Source organism: Cynocephalus volans, chromosome 3 (assembly GCF_027409185.1).
Source record: "Cynocephalus volans isolate mCynVol1 chromosome 3, mCynVol1.pri, whole genome shotgun sequence".
Classification (NCBI taxonomy): Eukaryota; Metazoa; Chordata; class Mammalia; order Dermoptera; family Cynocephalidae; genus Cynocephalus; species Cynocephalus volans.
The window spans coordinates 149,832,563-149,846,460 of record NC_084462.1 but is presented as its reverse complement, the minus strand read 5'-3'; the positions used below and the strand labels follow the sequence as shown (position 1 = coordinate 149,846,460).

Below are 13,898 nucleotides of genomic sequence, written 5' to 3'. Positions count from 1 at the left end.
TCAACAAGTGCCGAAATTCTTAGCAGAACTTAAAAAAAAAAAGTTGCATTTTCATTGTAGAAAAAAGTTGGAACACCAAAGAGCCCAAAGAAGAAAATCAAAATAACTCATGGTCTCAGAATATATAGAACCACTGCTAACAACTTGTGTATCTTCCCTGTTTTTTTCCTTCTCATAAATATAAATACATTTTATAAAATGGGGATCATACTGTACATTGTTTTATAACCTACTTTTTTCATTCCTCCTTATACCATGATTATTTCCCCATTTGACTAAGCATTTTTAGACAACACGATTTTTAATAGCTATAGGACATTATGTTGTATACTTTAATCTGACTTAGTTAATCAATTATCTAGATTTTTTTCAATTTTTCATTCTTATAAATAGCACAAATTAAAGTATTTACACATACATATTTGTGCTTCTCTATTAATGATTTCCTTAGGATAAATGACTGTTTTTTTAAAAATTAAATTGAATCACATCTTCCACTACTTAACTTATACAAAACACACTATGAGCTTTTCTCCTCCCATGCTTTTACTCCCTTTCTCACGTTGTCTTTATGCCAATCCAAATCAGAAGCAGGCAACATATCTTAAATGTCTTTGTATCAGAAGTCCTCAAAAAATGGTCTTTGAATGACTAACATCCTCTGTCTTCGTCCAGGCCTTGCTCAATCAAGTCTTCCCTTTCCCATAGAGCCCTCCCTATAACCTCTATAGGCCATAGTAATCACTCCTTCCTGCTTATCACTGATACAAAAAAGATTGATATATTTTTTCTCATTTACAAGCAGGTGAGAAGTACCATCCACTTGGCAGGTTAGGAGAAACATGGCATGAAAAGGTGACTTGCTTGCCAATGGCCCGTTCTGAGTCTCTGAGTGAGTTCTACAGCTTATGCCCTAAGGCGAGCCATGAGAAGAGAATTCTCAGTGAAACTTTTTGTGATACTAGATCTGTATCTGCTAAGGCCTTAAATGTCTGATAAAAGCACAAGTCGACTGGGTTACTTAACTTTAAAACCAAATGATTTTAAAATTAATTATATGCATGAGTACTTCAGGTTAATAAATTCTCTTTCCAGAAACATAATAAAGATTCAAGAACTATCCTTTTCATTGCTTTCAGGTAGATACATTTATCTAGAACTGTGCTAAAAAGTATAACTGAGAAGGGGCTTTATAGAACTTGCTTTAATAAATACATGCAAATGACTCATAAAATCAATTGATTATATATGAATATGAACTTTTAAAGTATATGAAAGTACTCGAGAAAAGATTTTTCTCTTAAATAGTTTCAATATAGAACTTCCTAATATGATTGGGCTTAAAAAGAGTTTCACAAGGAATTAGAATAGCAATTGCTTAGTCAGGACTACTTTGAACTACGGGAGTGAAATCTTAATACTACCAGTAACTTCTGGGAGACCAGCTGCTGCCTTTATACATTTATAGAGAAAAATCATTGCTTTATTTTACCAAGTTCCTTCAAGTAAAATTTCATGCATAAATTAACAGCTGCCTTTGAGGTTCATGAAAGGAAGGGTCTCTGAGGATATTAAGTTAGAAGAGAACACTCTTGCAAAATTTTGTTCCTCAGCATTTTTTGGTCCATTTGAGAATTTTCCATAGTAAAACTTTATGCACATTTTTTCCAATTTTAAAACAAATTTTTAATGGCTAACACTTTTTAAAAAAGCAATGACACAGCACTGAATGACACTGCATTCTCCACTTTATCAAAGAGAGGTTAGAAGGAAGTGGTTAATATTGCTGTAGTAACCCCCAAATCAAAGCCACTATTTGGACAGCCTTTGTTCTCAGGCTCCCCCATGCTGGACACTGAGATTCATATCATGGACAAGGAAGGTGCCACAAAAGAAATGATTAAAAACAACTAGAAGACGATTACTCCTTTGTGACTCCTGCCTGAGAGCCTGAAATCTGAGAATTCATCTCAGTTTCTCTAATGAATTCCTCTGCTGCTGTCATGCGGTTAATTCTCCACATTTTCTACTACCCTGATTATTTTTTTTTTAAAAAGCAAAAAGAAAAGGAGCCAGCCAATATAAACATCAAAGGGCACTCCCACTTCTGTGGCCTTCAGATATTTTCCAGAGCTGATTAGGAGAGGGGACATTGCTTTCTGTTTTCTTTGAAGACAGTGGGCCAATCCTGCCAGACAACACTGCAGCGCAAGTAGGTGGCATATTGCTAGGCAGCAAAGGTTTTCTCAGTGAAGCTAGAAGATGTTCAATTGGCTTAGCCAAGACAGACCCGAGCTATTACTGAATGGTGGTATGTGGAGGATGAGAACTGAACCCTCCCTGAACAGTCCAGTTGCAGACATCCTCCACTGGGCCTCAGACCAAAGCACTGATGGGGGAGGGGGGCATGGGATGGAGGAGGGAGGCAACTTGAGAAACTTAAAACCAGCACAGCTTTTCATTTCCTGAACTTAAAGCAAATAACTGTTTGTGGTATTCACTGGAGTTTGAGTTTTTCTTTTGCCAAGCCTATAGACCGCACAAAAGACTGACTAGAACACTGGTCTGAAGTTAATAAGATGAGACTGAATAGGAATAAATGTAAAAATCTATTACATCAATACAAGACAGAAAACAATGACATGCCTAAGTTCAGGACTGGAGAACACCAGGCTTAACAAGAGCTCAGGTGAAGAAGATCTAGGGATTTTAGTTGAAAGTCAACACTAGATGAGCCAACAGTGTGACTTGGCTGCTGAAAACTCTGATGCAACCAAGGCTAGATTAGCAGAAGCATAGTGTTCAGAGTAAGGAAAGAAATAGGCCCCCTGTGCTCCACACTGGTCTGGACACAGCTGGAATTCCACCTCCAGTCTGGATGCCAAGTTTTAAAGAACATACAGAAAAACTGGAGCAAATCAAGAGTCATAGGAAGAGAAAGGGTGTGGAAATCATGTCATATGAGGAATAAGTAGGGACATTAGGATTGTTTCAACTAGGAAAAAAGAATTTATTGGGCAGGTTAGCTGTCTACAAATAGCTGGAAGATTGTTCTGTGGAAGAGAGAAAATTTATCTCCAAGACTCCAAAGGGCAGACAAATAGGCAGAAAAATGGCTCAACAAAATGAAAAATTTTTCTAACAATTCCAACTGTCCCAAAATAGAATAGGCTGTTTTGTGTAATGTTTACTTTTCTAGCATTGGAAGGGTTCACAGTCCAATGAACATCTGTTGAATATTTCAGCATTAAGTGGGAGACTGGTCTCAACACCTTGTTAGATTCTTTCAAACTTTAAGATTCTGAGCCCTAGAACTGCATAATGACATAGAAATACATTCAAAATAAAAGGCAGCATCATTTGGCTTTAAACCTTGTATACATCAGTGTGAAATTTATACATACCCATTCAACGCAACCATAGCAGCTCCTTGAGTGTGTATCATGAGTAAATAAGGAAAACCTCCCTCCAGATAGAGATTTAATCTGAAGAAACCGTTGTTTATAGAAATTCCAGGACTTTAATACCCTTTATAATATATTTATTAACCTGTTTTGTCTTTTAGATATCCTGTCTTCAGACACACTACATGCCAATGAAAGCTTGGTAACTCTAAGGCCAAGCACAGCATTTGACACAAAGTAGGTGCCAAAAATATCTGCTGACTGTGTAGGACTGTACTAGATGCTGTGGATATCTCAATAAACAAAACAGAGCTGGGCTCAGCTATCACAGAACCTATACTCTAGTGGGAGCTATTGATATTTTTAAAAAAGTGATACAAAGAAACATAATTATAAACTGATAATAAAACAATGAATAAAAAGTAAAGAGGAGGAAGAGGGATTATAAGGGGATATCTAATTTTCTTAAAGTAGTGATCTTTGTACAGATACCTGAAAGATGATAGGAGCTGGCCAGGTGAAGATTGGGGGAAGGAAGACTCTTTCCTGGAGAGGAAAGAACCTGTGTGAAGGTAATCAGAAGTGACAGAGAGTGAAGGGAAGGAGAGGCAGGAACATGCAGGAAGGTCCTTGCAAGCCATGCTATTATTTCTAAGTGGAATCCTAAGAGTACAACTGGAAGCCAATGAAAGTTTTTAAGTAGGGAAATGATATAAAACTATCAAACTGGATGCTATGTTGAAAAGGATTGAAACAGTGTATTTCAAACCATTAGTGGGTAATGAAATGAATTTAGTTTATGATGCTAGCATGAAAAAATGACAAAGGAATAGAATTTTTAAAAATATCATAATGCATCCTAGAGTAAAGGTATGTATTATTTTGTGAATTTTTTGTTTCAGATTTACTTGTACTTACACAGTAACACATATGTATACGTACTAGGGGTATCATGGATGTATTTTTTTTATTGTAGATCACAGTCAACAAAAGTTTGAAAGCCACTAATTAGAGGGAAGCAAGAGTGGAAAATGAGAGACCAGTTAGAAGGTGACTGGAGTAGTCAAGATGGTAAATACGTTGAGAAGTGGACAGATGCAACAATTATCCTGAAGACAGACATTCGAAATTGCCTGGTGATTGTTTGACTTGGAGGGCAAATGAAAGGGGGATGTCAAGGATGACACAGGTTTCTAGCACCCATTAACTTGAAGAATGAATGAATGAGTGAATAAATGAGTAAATGAAGATGGCATGATAAGTCTAGCTAAAATTATAGTTTTCTTCAAATTTAACTGTAGGAAAAAAAATCTATCTGAACTATTTAAAATAGTAGAAACCTATTTTCCTCTCTTTGGTTTTTCCTCACAAGCTTTTTAAAGACAAGGCTATGTTTTCTTCAATTTTATATCCCCAGGTCCCATCATAGAAATTGCCACCTAGCACATTTTCAGTAATTATATGCTGAATGAATTAACGAATAGAGTAAAATAAAAACAAAAAAATAGCCAGTCTTGGGGGAAAATCAAGTGTTCAATATTTGTTAAAGTAAAAGAAGAGCAAACCAGCTTGGGAGAGATTTTTCCTGTGAGTTGCCACTTAATGATCAAAAGTCACACTTTCTAAAAGCCAGAAAGAATATTTTTAACATTGTGGTCATACTATAAAAGCATCCTTACTCCTTTTACTAAGGAGTATTAATAAATCTTCAAAAGTCCTCTTCTACCACACTGTCATATCTCATTCTCACTCTGTGTTTACAAATTTGCAAAAGACTCAAAGTCCTAAATTCACAGTTCTAAACATTACTCAGATTATTCCTGTGTACATGGTAGAGGGCACATATAACGCTCAGCTTAAAAGAAAATAAATGGGTCACAAAGAATATCCAACAAATTTAAAACTATCTAGCAGCAGTGTCTACAGTAATCCATTCCTTGCCTTCTGGTTTGTAGTTAGCTATGTGGCACTTTGATTACACCATGACTTGCTTTTGTTGATCCTTGTACATATGAGAATTATCTATTCATCTTTCACTCCCTCAAAGGCAGACACCATGTCTTCTACTATTACTGTACTGTCCATAATGCTTAGCAGTCCTGAACACAGTAGACACTTAATATTTCTTGACTGGATTAGCAGTAAGATTAAAACAGAGATCTCCTAATTTAGACGTTGTTAAACTAGACTCTGCCCCCTTCAACAAGCTGTGTTGGTCTTGCATGCAAGTTTTATCTCCAGTCATCCTTGTCTTCCATTACAAAATAACAATTGCCTCTTTCCTAAATAAAAACATTTCCATTGTAAGTTATACTAGCAGCTGTGATGTTGAAATGTTCCTCAGGCAAAGATTTTTATCCGTGCTGCAAAGGGGGAAAGTGTAACTCATAAGCTTAATTCTTTAAACAAATCCAATAACCGTTCCTTTGGTCCTAGACAGCCCTCTTTGTTTGTTTTAATGTCCCATGCCATTTCTCCCTGACTTCTTAGTAGTAAATAGTCTAGTGAGTGTCATCATACTAAGACAGACTAGAGCTGATATAATGAGTGTGACTCCTATTATTTCTAACAGCTAACATGCCATCCTACACAGAAAGAGCATTGAAAAGGGAGATACAAGTAGAGAGGAAGCCAGAGGTTAAGAAGCTTGAAGGAGGCCTAAATAAACATGTTCAATCAGAAAAGCTCATTCTCCAGCACTTTTGCCTCAAAACAGAATGGAGGCAGGGGTTAGGTCTATCACCTTCTATTCTGGCCAACTGTCCATCTGCATTTTTAGGTATCTTAGAAAAATGCAGACTGTTATGTAATACATCTGTCACTGAAAACTTGAGGTAATCATTTTGAGAACAATACTGACAACTTTTAAGAGAATTTTGAATTTGACCAAGCGTTTTACTATCAGTCTCTTAGCCCTTTCAGCAGAGCAGTTCTGAGAAATCTAAATACCATTGTTTCCATCTGTTTATGAGAAAACAAGAGATGCATGCAACTTTATGCCAAGCCAATCATCTGGATGCTGCTTGAAGATATGGTCCTGTGCTCAGTAAGTTTATCTATCGCCCAGGAGGAAAACGTGTACAAAATCATTAAAATGCAAGGTAGAGTGAACTAAGTGCTTCAGTAATGGGTCAGATAAAGTGATGCAAGGAGCAGCATTTAAGTTCAAGTGGAAATCAGGGAGTAAGTTTAATGATGGAAATAGCATTTGAGTCTTGTCTTGAAGAATGTCAAGTATTGTAGAAGGGGATGAGGGAAGAATAGCATTCTGGAATAACAGCATTCTCCACGCCATAAGTTGGGTAAGTGCATGCTGTACCCAGGGAACCACATGAAATCTCAGTGGTTAGAGTAGAGGGTTCACATGGGATCAGCAAGTGAAGAGCAAAAGTTCACATGAATGAAATCCACAAAAATGTTATCAGTAAAAAGTAAATATGAATTTAAAGTCTGGAAACATTTGGAGTGCCTCAAAGAAAGGGGGATGTTCCAGCTATATTGTTACAAATCCAATTTAGGATAAAGCTGACAAATCAAATCTGAAAACATAACCTATCACTAAATTCTTCGATTAAAAAATCCCTTCATATAAATAATCTACTCCAAAATTCATTCATAAAATGATCCAATCCAAACTCCTGGATATGCCCCTCTTTTAATGAGGGTAACTCACAAGATGAATTCTCATAAAATAAGGTAGGATACAAAACCAAAAAGTTAAAAAAAAAAGAGAGAGAGACTGACATTTAAGGTCTCATTCATTAGGTTAGGAGACAGTAAAAAGAGCTGCCCAAAGAGCTCTGGCCTAACTGTTTACCTTAACATCAGTGGAAACATACAGTTACAAAAAGACAATTTGAATTCTGGAGAGAAAAGTCTGTTTTCAGAGAGCCAACTTTTGATGGCTGACATTTAAGATATAATAAAGTTTGGAGCCAATTAAAAGGAATTGTCTGGAGAGCACTGGCTTAGTGTTTCTATTGTCATTAGCTGAAACATAAAGATTACAATTTGATCGTTCAAATTTGTTATGGAAAAGTCTGTTTTCAGAGAGGCCAATATCTACTATTCAATAACTTTTGCAAGTCACCATGAAGTCTCCTTCTTTTCACAATGAAAGAGGAGTGAGCATCCAAAAGGAAGACCTCATGAAAGGCTCCTTTCAAACAGTGGCCCTTGCTGTGTCCTCTTGATTAGGCACTCGTAAATAAAAGGACACAACAGCTGCAACTTATGACTAACCATGGTATAGTATTTCAAACAGTGAATAACATTATAGTTATTGGAACCAACAAAACTCATATTGGTTCAACACATGACCTTGGCATTGTCTGGCCTGTAAGTGACCTGAATTAAAGAGAGATGTCTGGGTTGAAATTTAACTCGCTGTCTGAAAAGCCATGTCACATGGCTGAAAAGTCAGCAATGTTGCAATTTCAGGAGCCCACACTCTTCTCAATGTGATTGGACGGTTTAAAGGTGAATCTGAGAAGAGCAGTGAAAAAATAAAGCTAATTGGTCAGTCTCAGACAGCCCTTGAATAATGTCCAAACATTTGTGAACAGTCTGAGTAAACCACTCAGGTTGTTTTTACACAACCAAGGTAACTTTACTGCCTGCCATGGACAAGTGCCCTCTAGATTATAGTGGTAAACAATTCTTGAGTGATTAATGACATATACTCTTTCTCTGCCCTCCACTGAGGGCCAAACTCAAGAACAGAAAAAGGCTTCACCCGGTGATTTATAGGCTAAGACCTAAGTGAGCTGAGTTTTCTCCGAGTATGAGAACCTATTCCTGAGTAGGACCTGGGCTCTCAAAAGAGAGACCACAGAAGACAGGAAGAAAGGGTCTCCCATTATCTCTTTCCCTAGAAAGTATGCTCTGAGAAGCTGCCAATGTCCCTCAAAGTCTTAGATGGGTTCAGGACTTAACTATAAGAACTATTTTCCCCATGCCCACAACAGATGAAAACTAAAGGAAGAGCCTGACTTTTCTAATTTCAATTGGTAAGTACTTACAGTTTCTTATCAGAGGTCCTCAAGTTACCTTTTATCGGGTTGTCCTATTAAAAGACCTGATCATGTAATGGTTTCAAACTCTGTTATACAGAAGCTCAAGTTTCCATAAAAGCAGATCTACGGCCTCCTTAAAACCATGCTCCAGGCACATATGACTATGCTTAATTTTTATCTGTTTATCACTAGTTCACATCTTAAAACTACAGTAGAAGTTGGGTTTCCAAGCATGAGTACACTATTTAAGATTTAAGCAATTACATTTCTACTCCCAATTCTACCAACCAACCACTCAGTTCCTCTAAAAATGAACAATATCATTTATCTAACACAAATATATTTTTTGTAGTTGCAATAACCTTTTAGGAAAAGCTACTGTTTTGTTTGATCATTTGTTTAAAAATAAGGTCTGTAGTAACATAGCGTTAACTAATAGTATTTGGATAATTAATATTGAGAACTAAGGAGATAGATACATATTTCCCAGGAAAGAGGAGTTTGCTTGGATCTTCCATTTCATTATTACTAATGAAATGTATAACATTAACCACATGAAAAACTTAAAATTCATTAGCCATTATTAAGTCAGTGGGATAAAATGCTAACTTCTAGAGAGATTATGTATTATGATCTTCAACAGTATTGAGCACAGTGTAGATCCTAAATAGACACTTGTTAAGTTGAGCCAATTAACCACAGGGAGTAAAAACTAACTTTTTAAAAATAAAGAGTCAAGGGCCGAGCCCGTGGTGCACTCGGGAGAGTGCGGCGCTGGGAGCGCCGCGACGCTCCCGCCGCGGGTTCGGATCCTATATAGCTATATAGGAATGGCTGGTGCACTCACTGGCTGAGTGCCGGTCACGAAAAAGACAAAAAAAATAAAAAATAAAAAATAAAATAAAGAGTCAAGATAACATTGTAATATGAACTTTTCATTTTGACATCCCAAGATTATAGAGTATCTTGCATATAATAGGCTTCAACAATGACTAATTGTATGAATGAATGAGCTGATTGGTTAATTAATGGACGAAAGTCAGTTGTATAATAAAACTAAGACAAACTGAGAACGGATAAGGCCATCTAGGTCACTGAATGTAGTAGAAAACACATGTCTACTTGGTACAGTTATTTACCTGTTTCCATATATACTTTTCAAAGGAAAGTTTAAAATCTGAACAGTGCAATGTAATGATGTCAGCCTGGATTTTGTAGCATAGAAAAGGTAACTGGGCCAGACTTTTAAATAGGGAAATATGTTATTTCCTTTGAGGACCTAATGTAAATTAAAGGGACTGATTTCAGGATCATCTTTCAAGGAAGACTACTAAACCCTCTTATTGAATCAAATTACTCTGAGCAAGTTTTCTGATATCTAGCTTTAAAAAACAAACAAACAAACAAACATAAACACCATATCCTTTAATAAGTCAGCAATTCTTAGAGAGAGAAGTAATTTTGAAATTAAACATCATTCCATTTCTGAAGCAATCTAAACCTAGATTTAGGAAATTTAGGAAGGGGTAGTTGCTTTTTTCTGTAGGAATAAATAGCAAGGGAAAGGCAGTTTGATTCTAACCATATCTCTTTGCTGTTTAATACCTCAATCTTAAGATTTATAGTTTCTAAAAACACTTTATCAAATGAGTAGAAAATGGACGAAATTTGTTTTTATTCATTGATCCATAATTGCCACTGAGGAAATCAATAATATTTTAGGTTGTATCTCTTAACTTTTGAGTTTAGTGGCAAGAAAGTGAACAAATATTACTTGGTTACACACTCCTACCAAAAAACACACAGTAACATCCCCTTTCTGTAAAAAAATCTAGACTGGATGGACTGAGGAAATTTTCTAATGGTCACTCATACTCATTCGAGCATTTATTGAGTAATTCTGGGGATATAAGAATGAATAAAATATGGTTCCTATCTTTTGAAGGCTCACAGTCCAGGTACAAATTCAGACATAACAAATTCATTAACTGTATACTTAAGATTTGTGTACTTTATTGTACATAAATTATACAATAGAAAAAATTAAAAGAAGGATTAGGAAAGGTAAGGTAATTTATACTATAGCATCAGAACCACCATAACAGAAGTAGAGAACTAGGAGGAGTTCTGCCTAGGGAGTCTATCAAAGCCTCACCAAAGAGCTATAAACGTATAAGCTTCACCGAGCAGAAAAGCTAGCAAAAAAAACATCCTAGCAGAGGGAAAGTCAGTGCAAAACACAAAGGTGGGGAATAGCAAGAAATCAGTGTGTCTGAAGCATGTGTACATGGAGTGAAGTGCTAGGAGTTGAGGCTGGAGAGGTGAGTCAAGAAAATCTTACAAATCAATCTAATGAATTTGGATTTTATCCCTTAGGTGAAGGAGAGAGTGATTGGATCAAATTTGTTTCTGGGTAGATAACTCATTCCATCTTTCCAGAACACAGCAATATCACCCCAAATTCAATTAGCTTTCACAAGATCATTGCTGGAAAGAATGTCAGAGTGGAAAAAAATTTGTTTTCCTCAAGTCATTAATTCATGATTCATACCATCAACACAACAATCACAGGTAATACAAAAGTAGAGCCATGGCCATGACTAAGACTGTTGCCTATAGCAACTGCATCTGAAGAATTCTAAAAAGCTCTTACCTAAAAAGAAAAAAGAAAAATTTCACCATCCAGCTGTTTTCTTTTTAACTTTGTAAGGAACCAAATCAGGGACTAAAGGACTCTGAGGAGTATGAAAAAAGTAGGAAAACTGGTATTCAAAGTCTGTCTATGAAATATGTCCAAGACATAGGAAGAGAAAAATATGCAAAACTCTACTCAACATATAAATGCATTCTTTGTTAAGAAAATGAATATTAAATATGTTAATACTTGCACTGAAAAAATGTGAAGAACTGCATACAAACCTGTTAACAGCAGTTAAGTCTAAGATTATGGGAAACCTTTTCCCTTTCTCCATAATATATTTCTTAAACGTCTAAATTTTATGAGTATGAATTGCTTTTACAAATAGAAAAACACATGAAGGATCAATTTAATTTAAATAAAATCTCTTGATGGTGGCCTTTAATCACAAAGGTTGTGGGAAGCCAGAAAAATGAACTAAGCACTTCCATGTGAGAGCCACCACTAACAAGCAGGTTCCCTACATTTCTATGTGGTCATTATAACATACCAAAGGAAGAGTTCTTAGATTAGCAGGCAAGCCTCATCTACCTGCCTTCTATTCTTCCTCCCTAATTTATTCAAGAATATGGTGTGATTCCTTCCTCTGATCATGTTTTCCCTGTGGCCTTTAAGACGATGACTTTAATTCTGATGAATCTGTTGTCAGTCTGTACTTTCTGTATAGTAAATAATTTTCATTTACTGTCTTTGTGAGAAATAAATATAAATTTTGGGTCTGTGGAATTTCCTCCTCTTACAGAAGTAGCAAAGCCAAATGGTGAATTCAAGAGATTCAAGAATTCTGCACGCCATTCCACTTGCCCTATGCAGAAACTCTGAATTCCTTTATAAGTCTAAACTGCTGGCAATAATGCACTGGCAATACTTTATTATATAGTTATTTTTCATTTTTCAAAGTGTACTCTTACACATTATTTCATCTGATTCTCATAGTTGAGGCACTTGAGTTCTGGAAATCATCCCCATCCTTGTTGTTTTTCATGACTGGTACATTTTAACATATGTAGGGCTGGGAAAGTTAGAGGTAGTATATACAAAATGCATGCATTCCCAGTACATAAAATTTATAGAAAAACAAACAGAATCAAATCAAACAATCATCCATTATCCCACCACCAAATATGACATTATTACCACCTGGGGGGATAGGTTTCCAAGCTTTCCAATTATTCTCTGTATTCCATTAAACCTGTTTAAAGATGAGAAAGTTTTCATATGACTAATGAGGGTCAAAGCTAGGGCTAAAACCCATGAACACTTTCCATCATATGAAGAAGCCCCTTCCTTCTTATTAACCTGTCTCTCTTTCAAAATGCCCAAACATTATAAAGAAGAAAGCTTCTGAAACACAGATTTTGAGATATTCATATTTTATTTCCATGTGCAAGTAAATTTATCAATGGTCTTTGGAGAGAACTCCTTGAGCATAAAAACAATTGTCAGGGCCGAGCCCATGGCGCACTCGGGAGAGTGCAGCGCTGGGAGCGCAGCGACGCTCCCACCGCGGGTTCGGATCCTATATGGGAATGGCCAGTGCACTCACTGACTGAGTACCGGTCACGAAAAAAAAACAATTGTCAAATTCAATGACCTCTAAGATTCTCTTTAACTCTGACACAATTTTAATTTTCTCTGAATGAAACTGTGGCCAGAGGTCAAGAATCTGGATCAATAGGATATCAGATGAGGGCAAATGAAGTAAGTCAAAATCCCCCAAATAGAGAGTTAAGCAAACTAAAACCAAAATCATAAACCAACATCACAATTTGGAACAAGAGTCAGTCAAGGAAAGGAAAGAAATACCAGTCTGGAGGGGTGAGGCTGAACCAACAAATACATTTGTCAGAGATTGCTGACTGATCACAAAACCTGCTTTCTCTTCTTCTGAGACACATAGCTGAACAGTTTCTAGTTCTCCTTGTCGTTCAGTACAGCCATTTAAGTCCTAGCCAATGAAATGTCGGTGGAAGTGATGTGAGACACTTCCAGGCTTGTCCCCTAAAAACCTCCCATTTGCTCTTTCTTCATGTTCTTTCTCCTTCCAGGGTGACCTTGGAAGTCATTTTTGAAAATGGTGGGAACCCTAGAGGAAAGGAGCCTGGTCTTACAGTTACTGCTTGGAGAAGAGTCTCTCACCAATCAAGAACATCTAGTTAAACTTTACATGGGCAAGAAATAAATATGTATTTATTAAGTCATTGAGATTTGGGGGTTTATGTATTATTACAAAAGTTAGTGTTTACAGGCTTCCTGACAGGTGACAAATGGCCAGGCCATGTGGGCAAGACCAGATTCTATATAGTCTTAGCCTGCCTTCATTAGTCTAGGGCCAAACCTGCTGGTCAGCTTTTGCTAGACAAATGCCAACAGCTTGCTAAATTAATTTTTGTCAGTGAACTCTTATTTTATCTGAATTCCACAGAAGTTAAGAATATCAAATGACAGATGGAATCATATATGTGATATAAGCAAAATATGAAAAGATTCAGCAAAATCCAAATACCCATTCAAGTTTTAAGAAGACTTTAACAGTGTTTTAAGGGGGAGGGGACTATGTAATTAAAACAAGCTATAATATATAGTATATAGATTTTCCAAATGAGATATGCAAGAGGGAGGGAGAGAGGGAAAGCAAAACTAACATTTTTGAGAGTCTACTATATACCAGAAGCTTTCACATACATATTTTTAGTTAATCCTCACAACAAATCTCTGTGGCAGTTATTATTATCCTTATTTTTACAAAATGAGTAACTGAGGAGCATAGCAATTAAGTAA

General features: G+C 36.3%; 1 protein-coding gene and 1 long non-coding RNA gene across 11 annotated transcripts in view; one reads left to right on the top strand and one right to left on the bottom strand.

The window, feature by feature from the left end:
* Positions 1 to 13,898, bottom strand: part of RAD51B (RAD51 paralog B) — a 632,106-nt gene that overhangs the window by 286,964 nt on the left and 331,244 nt on the right. The gene's annotated exons all lie outside the window — the stretch shown is intronic.
* On the top strand, positions 8,196 to 13,318 carry LOC134371825 (uncharacterized). The gene is made up of 2 exons (XR_010022880.1): positions 8,196 to 8,413; positions 13,166 to 13,318. It is a non-coding gene; the product is annotated as an uncharacterized LOC134371825 (long non-coding RNA).